The 13,751-nt window shown below is 38.6% G+C and overlaps 1 pseudogene; it reads right to left on the bottom strand.

Moving 5' to 3' along the window:
* Positions 1-8,560: 8,560 nt before the first annotated feature.
* On the bottom strand, positions 8,561-11,818 carry LOC148096793 (uncharacterized; annotated as a pseudogene).
* Between the last annotated feature and the right edge of the window lie 1,933 nt (positions 11,819-13,751).

The raw sequence follows: 13,751 nt of genomic DNA on the forward strand, positions 1-13,751 counted from the left end.
CTTGCCAATCATTCCAGCGCTTTGTTCATTTTGCTCTTTTTTGGTTACATTTTATTGCTTTTGAAAAGTCAAGTGTTTCTCTGGAATTAAAATAATTGCATTCTTAGAAAATCCAGATTTTTCATTTGAAGATGGTCACAGGACACACAATCGCCACAAATGTGTGAAACACACTGGAAAGTGTGGAAAGGGCTGGTTTCAATCATTATGCAAATGTACTGTTTATAAGATTGGGGAAACCTGCAGTCAGCTGAGACTGAAGAAGTCACTTGGATGAGTGACGAAACGTTTCTCCCACAAAACGCTACGTCCAGATGAACAGAATCAACTTTTGGAAACCAGAATTAGGATTTTGTCTTTGTGCACCTGCAACGGGAGGTTGAAGTTTGTCTCATTGCAGACTAATTTCAGGGGAAAGTTACTGTATGAAGTACAAATACTTCATTACTGTACTTACATAGAATTTTCAGCTATCTGAAGTTTAATTCAGTGTTTATATTTTGGACAAGTTTCTCTCTCTGCATTTCGACACAAATATCTGAGCTTTCCACTCGTTACGTTTAAACAGAAGTGTTTTCCTTGGAAAACAGCGAGATGCAGCAGTACTGACGTGTATGACACTATGACAGCACACTGATTAAATTAGTCAGTTGTAATCACAGACAGCACAAAAGACAGATTCAGTCACTCTCTGGTTTTGTTAAGTTTCATAATATAATCTCAATCTGAACAAGGGGTGGAATGCTTGCGAAACTGCACGCTGATTGGCTAATGATTTCTGACTGATAAGTGGTTAGCCAATGAGCTTACCTTCAATAACGCTCTTTTCTGCCTCTTAAAAGGCCGCCAATTTATAGAATTGACCTAAAACTAGCGACTGAGCCAACAAAGTCATCAGGAAATTGTTTACAGAGTTCACAGAGAAAGGGAGCCATGGGCCATTTCCCCACAGACTTTTAAGCAACTGACTTTATTTGTAGCCACAGTAGTTGCCCAGTTGTGTCCAGCTGGCTTCCCATCTCAGACCTAGTGCAAAAGATAAACCCAGCTTCTATCTGTCATTTCATTAATAGCCCTTCGTAAATGATCCACGGCAAACCCGATGACACGTACATGCTTTGTAGCATACTTTATTAACACACAGTCAGTGTTGGGGAGTAACGGAATACATGTACCGCCGTTACGTATTTAAAATACAAAATATGAGTAACTGTATTCTGTTACAGTTACCGTTTAAAAAGGTGGTATTTAGAATACAGTTACTTTGTTGAAATAAATGGATTACACGGCGGTACTTCCCTGTTTCATATTGTGGCGGGTCAGGACTGTTTGGGTTTTGTTTGACAGCTATGTTCTGTTGTTCCAGGTGGCAGCGTTACGGTTGCCATGGTTACAGGGGTACGCTCTCTCTCTGCGTGTTTCCTGGGTGAGAGAGGCCTTTTTGTTGTTGTTGTGCTAAGCTAATAGGCAGAATGCTACAGGTATAGCTCTAAAGAATGTAGCATCATAGGCAGTGTAGTCCGTGCTGCAGGGAGAATGGACTGCCATACACGTTATGTGTCTGTGAGAGAGGGAGGGAGAAAAGTACGAGCTGTCATCGAGCAGAAACGGGAGCTGGAAGCATGTAAATATAATAATAACCACTGCAGCCAAGAAGAGAGCCTGACGAGCCCAGTTGTAAGTAAGCTATTAAGACTCGACTGTACACCGTGTTCGTGTTTTCCTCTGAAACAATAAGTTCCGTTGGAGCAGCCTTTCAACGCCTCTCTCTGTCTCTCGCTAGCAAAGTTGACCCAGACAACAAAGTAAAGCTAGTTTTCGGCTACGAGCCCAACACAGAACCCACCGTATTAGCCAGAGGTCCCTTTACTACGGTTCGGAGCCGCGGACCTTCAGTAACAGTAATAAATCACAGCAATAGTACATTCATGTAGTTGTAAACAGCATGATAATATATTAAGTAATCCAAGGTATTCAGAATACGTTACTCTCATTGAGTAACGTAACGGAATACGTTACAGAATACATTTTGGGGCATGTATTCTGTATTGGAATACATTTTAAAAGTAACCTTCCCAACACTGCACACAGTTGCTGTACAAACACAGTCCGCTGCAGCTTTTCAGCTTGCAGTTGAACACTTTACTAACAACAACAACATGACAGGACCCAGTTCACACTTTCAAGCCCCCATGCAGCGGCACCACAGACCACCCCCCATCAAACCCTCGGACAACACGAAGGCTACATCCAGATGAACACAATCAACATTTTGAGAGTTACTTACCTGAATGATTGAGCATACATATATTAATAATTTAAAAAATGCTCATACATGGAGATACTGGATACTCTTCAGTAAAAGTTTAAAAGGCAAGACAAAGCAATAGTTGTTTACTGTGCTCCTGTTAGCCCTCTATTAATTGTATTAAGCAAAATGAAACCTTTGTTACAGTCCATGTCCCTCTCTCCAAGTGTGCGTTAACATTTGCCTGACAAAATTCAGTTCTGTGTCATATTAAAATGCACGAACAGGTCATAACTTTCATGTAACAAAGAGAATGACTGGAAGGAAGAGCGTGCTGCAGCAACCACAGAGAATGTAGCCTTTTATGAAAAATGCAGAAATCAGAGAAGCTGGAAGAAAATGTAAGACGACCCCCTTTGTCTCTTCTCCTGCAGTGTTCTTCAGTCACAACAAGAGTGCCTTTGAAAATGTAACAGTGAAGAAGCTCACAGTCACGTTGTGATACTAGTGCGCCTGCTGGCTCACGGCAATGGATGAAGTCTCCAGTTGTTTTCTGTGCTGCTGAGGAGCGAATGTGCCTTAGATTCTTGGGAAAGTTAAAGATGGCTTTATTCCGTGTCTATGCATGCACAGGCGGCCTCAGTGTCCCACAGAGGGAAAAAATAAAAACACAAAAAAACAAAATCTGAAATTAGGATCGAGTTGTGTGTCAACAAAGATAGTAAAAGCAGTGAGTCCCCTTGTGTATCGTTAGGGGAAGTCATTTGAAGAAGCCCAGTTTTGTTCCCTGTGAAAAATTGCTTGTGTAAAGACAAAAAAATGCTAATCTTAACAACTCTTGTATGAGCGTGACCCTTGTGGAACTCTAGCATGGGATTTCTTGTCTAAGTTACCCCCAGAGACATGATAATTTTCCCCAAGTGATTTATTAAATGGGGATGGCTATAGAACAGTGGAGGGCTGTGACTCGGGGGAGGGAGGGGGAAGCGGCATCATTTTTCCCTAGGGTTGTGTGTGCACACAGCTATGTGACAAATTAGTATCAAAAAGTTATTTCTAGAAGCGGTAAGAAAGAGGAGGGGAGAAACTTCTTTATAGCCGATTGTCATCTCACTGTACCCACAGACGGCACTCACGCTGACCGTTCAAACAGCTCATAGCAGCATTAAAAGGAGCCATTTAATTAAATCTAAAACTAAATTGCCTCATTGTATTTGCCCTAAATCTGACCTACCATAACATGCGATGATTTCTCAGGATGAGCAGCCACATGAGATTTCTTTGTCTGTCTTTGAAGGTAAAGGAAACATAAAACAGGAATTGTGTGGTTATTTTCAAACCAACAGAGATTCTCTTTTAATTGGAAAATTAAAAAAGACGTCGTCTTTGGTGGTTCTGATGGTTTATAAGCAATTGAAACATAAACTAAATATACAGAGCCGATAAACTATATCCCTTGTGAGGTTAAACATCTGAACAAACAGAGATGGGAATCCTGCAACGATATGCAGGATACCTGTGGAATATTCCTTGGATCGGTGAGTAAATTTCATCTCCTGTCCAAACATCGGCAGATCTCATTTTCACTGCTTAAGCTTGTTTAAGAAAAAAGGCTTTTATGGAAACAGAATCAAAAATAAATTCAAACTTTAGAATGATACAAGCGCAGAACACTCACACGCAAATCCACATCAAAGTGTCATCATTTTGCAGCTTATGTCCCATAACTCATATAAAAGTCAATGATTTTCACACGTCGTTTGTATTATTTTTCAATATAAATGAAAAATAGGATTAATTTTCAGATTTAGGTATCAACATCTACATAGGTTTAGAAAACAATCGTGGCTTCGGGTTGAAAATGCAACTCTTTTCTTGGTTGCCATGGTGACACGTTCCTTCTTTGTCCAGACAACATACACTGTAAGCTGCAGACACGAAATATTGTTCCTATTTAAATATATCCAGAGGTGGGAAGTAACAGAGTAATACTTTCTTACTGTACTCAAGTACAATTTTCAGGTATCTGTACTTTCTACTGCTCACTTTTTCAAAACAGGTTTGTTATTTTTGCTTTAATGTATTTGGGTCGAGTCATTATTTCGTCAGTGCGAGTTTTGAATTATCAAACCAATTTGAGCCTAAACAGAAACACATCCTGGTCGTTTATTAGTCACAAAAGGAGATTTAAAAAGAGATAGTGCCAAAGTCAGCGTTAAAAGTGGGTTTTTTGTGTTGTTTTTGCCACAACACTGGAACGACCAGAGGTGTCCGTAAGTGACAGTTGCAGTACTTCAGCCTCTAGCTAGTGCTACAAAAGAGGAGCGAACATAAAGGGAGAGCCTTTCTTTTAAGTGGCAGGTAACTTCAAATGGAGCATTTCTGTCAGCTCAACAAAGATCAGCAAACACACAAAGTGCTTGTGTGCAGTTTGTCTCAAAGTGTGTTGCTAGCTAAAAGGTCCAGCTGCTGGAGAGAAAGAGAGCTAATGTCACTCAGTGATGGCGAAAGATAAGAAAGACAGGACAGGAGAGGAGAGGTACAAGACAGGTTAGATATAAAGGTAAGGACTGCTCAATGGGATTTAAGAAACTGGAATTTTAAAGCTTACATGTAATTCCTTATGTTTTAAATCAGATATTGAGTCTGTTCATGTAACATGACATTTTTTCCCATATTGTGAAATGTGCTGCAAATCAAACTGAGGTAGACTAACTGCTATTTAAAGGCTGCATGAAAATCCTCTGCAGGTGAGTGCAGGATAAACAGGTTAGTTTGCTGCACTGTGATGGACTTAAAGTAAAGAACAGTGTGTGGTGCACAGTGCCTGTGGTTTTATGGTCTGATGCTTGGATTCACTGACTGAATTTCACCCTCATACCAACTGCGTAGTGTCTAATATAAAGACAGCATAAACAGTGTACTGTCAGGACGGAAATCAGCCAGGACAACTCATGAAACATCTGCTGACATCTGGTTGAATTCAGTTGTGTAAATCTACGAAGACCAGCAGGTCCGCTGATTACAGCCTGTACACTAAGAAAACTTAAAACAGGGGAAAAAAAAAAATAGAAATGTCCTCCACAGAGCTACTTTTTACTTTCTTACTTTGAGTACATTTCAGAGCCTGTACTTTTTTACTTTTACTTGAGTCCTGCCACGTTCATAAAGCCTTTTATTCAACCTTTCCATGTGATCTCCTCCCCTACTGATCACTTGTCCTCTATCCTGCTGCTTATATCTACTGAACTCTGTCTTTGTCTTGAAAAAAGAGTAGGGAATGACATAAATTGCCAGTGGCAGGCTTTTTCAAGGAACATATAAGGTCAGAAGATTTAAGATGGCTAAATAACATTGGAATACTCAGATGCTGATTTTCTTCTTTAGTCCTGACAGCTACCAGTTAGGAGTCCAGATTCTTATCTGTGGTTTATACACTGTATCTGGTATAAAAGGGACAATTCACTGGATCTGCTCACCATCACATGCTGCAAGGGGACTGGCCTTACCCCATGCAACGCTCCTAGATGAAGAGCTGTACTTTACTTTCTGTCTGTATTCTTATCTGAAATAAACAAAAACTAATGCAGGCCATACAGTGTTTAGTTTTTGATCTTTGCAGTATGTTCATGAAAGCATGCTTTTTGCTGTTAGTTCTGTCTTTGTAAGGAGGGGAGCAATAGATTTTCTCTTTTCCTTCTTTGGCAGATTCTTCAGATCTCATGAACGTTTTGACCAAAGGGATGTTTGCAAATGGAAACTCGAGAGTTGCTCTTTTAAAATGTAAATTATTAATACATAAAAAATCATATGCATGATTTAGTAATTATTACTATAGCCATTAGTTATGAGTTATTAGTTGAAATTGAGGAACTACTTTCTCCTGGTGTTCTCAAAGTACAAAATAGTTGTGTACCTGGTGTAATGTTAAATTATAGCACTGGTTTTCATCACATCAGTGTTTTTTTCATATTAATCAACATATGCCTATACGTGTTGCTTGCATATATTGCAATATATTCAAAAATATAACTGCTGTCTTCCCATATAAATGCATGATTTAATCATACTATAATGGTTGTAGCACAGGGAGAAGGCAGAACCAGCACATGCTGGAGAGATTATATCTCTTGGCTGTCCTGGGAAAACCTTGGTGTTCCCCTGGAACACTTGGAGGAGGTGGCCATGTAGAGGGAGGTCTGAACTTCTCTGCTTAAGTTGCTGCCCTCACAACCCGGCCCTGGATAAGCGGATGAAATTGGATGGATATTTGTAGTGTATGTATGTGTTTGTGTATGTTTCTTAGCTTCTCCTAGATGAGTGTTGATAAATCTTTGATAAATTTATTTGTACATTTGACAGTTAAAACGAGTAAAGAGTGGAATGTAGGATTAGAATGTTATGTTACAATATATCATAGCATCATACTATAATGGCTGTAGCATATGTATGTCTGTATGTTCCCCATTTGCAGCACATAGCAAATATACACCATTTGTTGACATATAGTGCACAGATGCTGCATTTGTTTATTTGTTTAATTTGTGCATGTTCTACATTCCTTACACTCCATTTTCATATACTGAGCTGTGACTGTGTCTGACTGTGTGAACGAAATCATGGGAATCTTGGAAAACATGCTCCTTGTCAGTGACACTGCAAACCTATATAGATAAAGATTAGCAAGAAACTAATGTTAACAGCATCATAACAGTCATTGCTCTCCCACATTGTTTTAGTGCATTATCTGGATTCTCCAAACCAGATAAATGTAATGTTTTATGTTACACTCAGTATTCTTGTCCACTTACAAACGAGACAAAATCATCTCTTTTTGCACAGTTCCTAGGCCAACCTCCGTGTGTACAATTCAGCAAGCAGCTCCTACCATTCCCTTTTCTGATTAATGGTCAGTGTGTTACAGTATCATTAGAAACGGGAAAGATTTCAGTCAGCATTGTCCACTTTGGTGCCTCGAGATAAATGGAATGAAGACAAGTCCTGCATAAGCTATACACATGGAGATGCACATGTGTATATCTGTCAGCAAGGTTCAGACCTTTGTTATGTCAGAAGTCTTGGCTAAAAAGTTACCATTTGCAGTCATTATGGGTAATGATTTCCCCATCATTCCATTTCTTGTGCAGCAAACCACAGGAATTACTGAAGTTAGGAGCCTAGATCAAGAAAGTGGGGAAGCCAAAAGGATCCCAGTTAAAGGTACAGCTAAACTATGCAATATGGTGAGCACCAAGGCTCAAGGTACTGGCGACGTTGTCAGGAAGCTGCCTTATATTTCCAACACCTTATAGAAAGGTGTTGGAAATATAAGGCAGCTAAATAAGGCAGAAAGGGGAAAGTTGAGGGGCACAGCAAGGACGGAGAATGAAACCAAACCAGCCATTAGATGTAGATCTGGAGATCTACATCTTATCTCTCCTCCAGATGTAGGTTTACTTCAGAGGCAAGATCCAACTTTAAAATATTTGTTTGCGAAAGTGACAGAGATTGAGATGGTCAAGCAGGGCAGGCCTGTGTGTTTGGAGGACACAACATATATAGTGGAAGGGGAATGGGAATGTCAGAGAATTTGCATGTGCTTGACTGTGAGCACAAGTCACTAAAGCCACTAAAGGACTGACAGTGTTCATTCCATTCCTCCTTACACGAAGACATTAGTCCTGAGGCTTCATGCAATTGCACCTATGTATGTGCCATGAGCTAGACTACCTGGGCACCATTTCACAATTGACCTAAACTGTACCTGTTTACAACTGCACCTAGATTAAAACACAAGTTGACTATCTACATGTGTTTCATTTTTAATTTTATTTTTATTGTGTCTCATTAAAAGACATTGAAAAGAGCACAAAATCTCATCATTCTGTACTTAAAACATACAGAATCTGTTAAAGATACACAATATTTCATGTGAATTTAAAGCTAACATAACTGTCTTTTAATTTATTATCCCAAAGGAATACAGTGATGAAAAAAATTATGTGATCGTTAGTTTAAGTTATTTTGCAATACTTTTCTGACATTGGTTTTACCAATCTTTAAACTTGTTTTTATTTTTACAGAGTATCTCTGCATACAAGATACCTTTTGCTTTAAATTTAAAGCAGATACATTAAAATATCTAAAGTTAATTTAAAGGAAATACAGAAATGCAACTAAAGTGGGATACAAAACAACCTTGGTGCAAAATTAAAACCACAGATAAAGAAAAGCACATACTATCCCACTAAAGTAGCATATTTCCAAACCTTTTGCTAACAATCAAATAATCCAAGTACACAAAGCGTTAAATCCTTTCAAAGTTTCTTTTTATTTTATCAGCAAATTATGTTAATTAAAGCTCATGCTAAGAACAGTTTCCAACCGAGTTCAAGAAAATGGAGAAAACCTCCATTAATCTTATAATCAACCATACAAAGAAGATGGAAAAACAATAGAGAATGCACTGATGCATGCTCAGTCATCCAGGTAAGTAAATCCCAAATGGTTGAATCTGTTCATCTGGACGTAGCATTTTCAGTGGGAGAAACGTTCTCCTTCAGTCACTTGGATGAGTGAGGAAACATTTCTCCCACTGAAAACGCTACGTCCAGATCAACAGATTCCACCTTTTGGAATCTAGAATGCAAATGATGGTTGATAAATAGCTATGTATGCAATGTGACCACTGGCTAAGTTAGGCCAATTCATAGCCAGTGGCCTCAAGGAACCTTATATTGCATGGTAAAGACCCTGCAATATAAAAGAAAACCCCCAACAATCTAACGATCCCCTCTGAGCAAGCACTTGGCGACAGCGGGAAGGAAAAACTCCCTTTTAACAGGAAGAAACCTACGGAAGAACCAGGCTCAGGAAGGGGCAGCCATCTTCCACGACTGGTTGGGGCATCGATGGTGCAAAACATGGACATAGCTTGTTCGTTGGAAACATTAAGCCAATACAGAAGAACCTTAAGTGTATATTCAGTCTGAAGTCTACCAGATGGCAACGGTGATAATGCTCCTCTTGACACTACAAAATGGGACTTCAGAGACCAATGGATGATGTTACTGTAGCTATATCAATATTTTATACAGTCTATATTCTATACCAGGGCTCGAGAGCTACTGTCCTGCAGCTTTTAGATGCATCCCTACTCCAACAGCTGAATTAAATGGTTGGATTGCCTCTTCAGCATGCCATCAAATCTGGCAAAGGCCTGACAACAAGCCATTCATTTTATTCAGGTGTGTTGGAACAAGGATGCATCTAAAAGCGGCAGGATAATAGCTCTTGAGGACTGGAGTTGGACACCCCTCTTCTATACTGTCTATGGGGCTTGAGGGGAAAGAGTTGTAGTGGTGTATATACATGGGATGTCGAACGATGGGAGTGGGGAAGAAATGCACAGTTCCCCTTACTTACTGCAAACTACCTTTCAGAAATGGGGATAGATGTAGTCAGGATATGCTAAATGCAAGGCAGCACGTAGAAGCCATGTTGTCCATCTCCGCTGATCCTTTTCCTCCACGTCCCTGGGTTGAAATGTCTGCTCTTGAGGAGTTTCCATGTGAGATGAACTTTCTGTAGGGATGTCCTTGTTTTTCTCCTCCAGGTCAGTAGTTTCGCTTGTTTTGATCCTCTCTTCCTTTTCAGTTGACTCATTGGATTCAGGTGTGAGCTCAAAACTACTTTGATGGGGTTCACCTCTTGCCTTTCTTCTTGCAGAGCCTGTTCATTTTGTCTCACTTCCTTCTGAGAATCAACCAACTTTTTGGTAAGCTCCTGGACTTCCTGTTCCTTTATTCTGTTACTCTCTTCTTCAAAGGATTTGAGTCCTCGCAAAACAGATTTGAGCTCCTTGACTTCCTCCTGAACAGCAATGTTTTTTGCTTCAAGGTCTTGTTTCAGGTCTTGGTTTTGATTGTTCAGAGACTCATTTTTCTGCATTAATTCCTCACACAGTTCTATAATATCTTCAAAATCTTCCAGGGTTGCGTTTGCCTCATGGATGTCAGTTTGGAGAGCCTGGATTTGTTTTCTCATTTTCTCTTTTTCCTCTTGAAAATTATGTTTCATCTCACACATGCTCTGTATTGTAGCATCATTTTTTAATCTGAATGCCTGGTTGTCTGTTTGGAGATCTTCAACTTTGAGCAGCAATGCTATCTTCTCCATTTCATACTCTTCATGCTTACGGTGCATTTTTTCTTGCAGAATCTCTTCATTTTGTCTTATTTCCTTCTGACAATCAGCCAACTTTTTGGTAGGCTCCTGGACTTCCTTTTTGAGAGCGTTGTTTTGTTGCTTTATTCTGTTACTGTCATTGTCAATGGATTTGAGTCCTCGCAAAACAGATTTGAGCTCCTTGACTTCCTCTTGAACAGCAATGTTTTTTGCTTCAATTTCTTGTTTCAGGTCTTGGTTTTGATTGTTCAGAGACTCATTTTTCTGCTTTAATTCCTCACACAGTTCTATAATATCTTCGAAATCTTCCAGGGTTGCGTTTGCCTCATGGATGTCAGTTTGGAGAGCCTGGATTTGTTTTCTCATTTTATCTTTTTCCTTTTGAAAATTCTGTTTCAGCTCACACATGCTCTGTATTATAGCATCATTTTCTAATCTGAATGCCTGGTTGTCTGTTTGGAGATCTTCAACTTTTTCCTGCAATGCCAGCTTCTCCATTTCATACTCTTTGTGTTTACAAGGCATTTTTAAGTTGTTTTTAAGTTGCTCCAGAGCACTTTTCCATTCTTGATCATTTTGTTCATAAGCACTCTCCTTTGCTTGAACTTGTTGTCTCAAAGCTTGATTTTCACAGTGCAAATAGGCAACGCAATAGTTCAGGTCTGAATTCTCCAAGCAAAGCTTCTCATTTTGTAGTTGTAGTTCCCTTTTTTTCTTGTTTTTAGAAAAACCATATTCTTTGAGAAGCAGTTCAATGTTTTTTCGGAGGTTTTCATTTTCACCTTTGAATTCCCTCACTTGCTGGCGAAGTTGTATATTCTTTTTAATCACATCACTGGGAATGGAGGGGGACTCAGCCATTTTTGTAATTTAACTAAAGTTAAAATCTACTACTACTTACAACAGTACTGTGTTCCTTGTTCACTACAAAACGTGCCTCAAATTACAGTCAAGTGTATAAACTGTTTGCCTGTTCAGTGAGGTTATAACTGAATGGACGTAGGGTTTGGGTTACTATATGGATTTCAGAGCAAAGGAAGCCTGTTTAAGATCAAAGGAATTCTAATAGAATGTGATGAGTAATGCTGATGTCATAAGAAACATGTGATGTCACAATGAACATGTCAGATGAAATGATGGAAAAAATAACAATAGCATTATCTGGTAAATTGATTAATGATTCCATGATCTTTGAACCTGTAATGGACTTTATTAAAAAATTTAACAAGTGAATAAAATGTTTTTAGATAAATGTGTATTTTAATGAAAATTTGCTGAGCTCTTTTGTGCAGGATTGTGATGTGTGCATTGTGCCACATTTAAATCTGGCACAATGTAGACTTTACTTTAAAAATAAAGTAAAACAATTTATGATAAAGTTTAAAAAGTTCTGTATTGACCTTTCACTGCTCTAATCTCTGAAAGACAGAAATTTGTATCAGCAGTGTCATCCTCTGAATGCTCCATCACACTGTGAGTTATGTTTTTATCCTTCAAGACTCAGCTGATGGAGAACAGGGTTTTTTTATGTATTTATTTTACTTAAATTTACCAAGTCATCATCATTACCTCAACTTGATTTCATAGATGATCCAGTTTTTGTTTTTTTGTTATTAAATGTCCCCCTCTGTCCCTACACGTAAAACCTTGTTAAAAATCAAGATTGCTCTAAACGATCCAAGGACATATAAATGCCATCTGTGTTTGTAGCAATTTGTTAAATAAGCATATTAAATAATATTAAATTAATGCACAGTTGAAAAGATTCAGGTCTTTTCTACTAGAGATGGACCGATCCGATATTACGTATCGGTATCGTCCGATACTGACCCAAATTCCTGGATCGGATATCGGCGAGAAATAAAAAATGTAATCCGATCCATTAAATATCAAAAAAACACCTCACAAAACTTGCTAAACGGCGTAACTCTGCTCATAACCGTAGCACTTTGCAGCAGTGTGCATCACATAGAGCGGCTGTGTGTATTTGTAGCCTCGCTACCAAACCAGCATTTCATCTCAGAGGAAGTTATCCCAGAGAGAAGTAAAGCAAGTGTGTAAGTTCATCTCTGAATGTTTGTAAAGCATTCCCACGTTAAGCTTAACAACCGATATATGGAGCAACTGCCTCTCTCTCTCTCTCCCTCTTGCTGCTACTTCAAACTTGAAACTGATCAATGATCAGCTGATCGGCTTTTCTGTCGCGAGTCCGTCTCTCTTGTTTGTTTTTGGCCCACTTTGCACCAGAAAGAGGAAACCAGCGGCTGAACAACAGCAGCACTATTAAGCTTGATAAGCTGTTGTTAGAATTTATTTAATATTACTTTCTACACCAGGATCTTTTTCTACGTAGCTGACGGATGGTAACTGTGCAGGGGCGGATCTAGCAAAGTTTAGCCAGGGTGGCCGATAGGGCATGAACAGGGAAAAGGGGGCACAAAGACATACTTTTCTTTCTTATTCTCATTTAAAATGTCTAGCTTTTAATAAATAATTATCTGAATCTTACACCCAAAGTTTTAATCTGATGTAAAATATATATATAAGTCCATTACTGTATATAGTAACTGTTAAGTCTAATATACCCTAAGCTATAGTACTTTTTCCTTTGAGAAGGTACCATCTGTGCAGTCTGCAATTTTGTTGAAGAAAGATGTTGAATCTATTTAATTATTCTTGAAAAATAATTTATTTCTGTGCATTTTTCTCCCTGCATCAAATTAAATTTGATTACATCGATTAAGCATCATGAGGTGGAGGGTGGGGGGTGGTTCCCTATTTTCTTTTGCTGGGAGTTTGCAACCCTATTAGTTAGGTTGCTTAATATTTCTGCTAAGTACTCTTTAAAATACCAGAATAGGAATGATGGACCAGGTTTAAGTTTATTAGATTAGTGTTGCTGAACTATGTAATATTTTGGGCGCAGTGTATTTTTTACATACAGGTATAACAGAATAGCTTTAGTGTTGTTATTTATTTAAACTTGAGTATAAACTTATACAAAATGCAGCAAGATATTAAAAAAACATTTTATTGATTAAAAAACACACTATATCGGATTCATATCGGTATCGGCAGATATCCAAATTTATGATATCGGTATCGGTATCGGACATAAAAAAGTGGTATCGTGCCATCTCTATTTTCTACCTTTTTTTTAAATTCAGTCATATTGTATGATTAAATGCTGCTGCTGACATGAACACTGAAATCGGATGTATTCTATGGATGTTCATTTAAATTTGTTTGCTGCTTGTGTGATTACAGATTACAGTTTCCCAGGCTGAAGACATCCTAAAACTTTCCACATACTGAG

Source organism: Neolamprologus brichardi, chromosome 22 (assembly GCF_056152115.1).
Source record: "Neolamprologus brichardi isolate AB-2024 chromosome 22, ASM5615211v1, whole genome shotgun sequence".
Lineage (NCBI taxonomy): Eukaryota > Metazoa > Chordata > Actinopteri > Cichliformes > Cichlidae > Neolamprologus > Neolamprologus brichardi.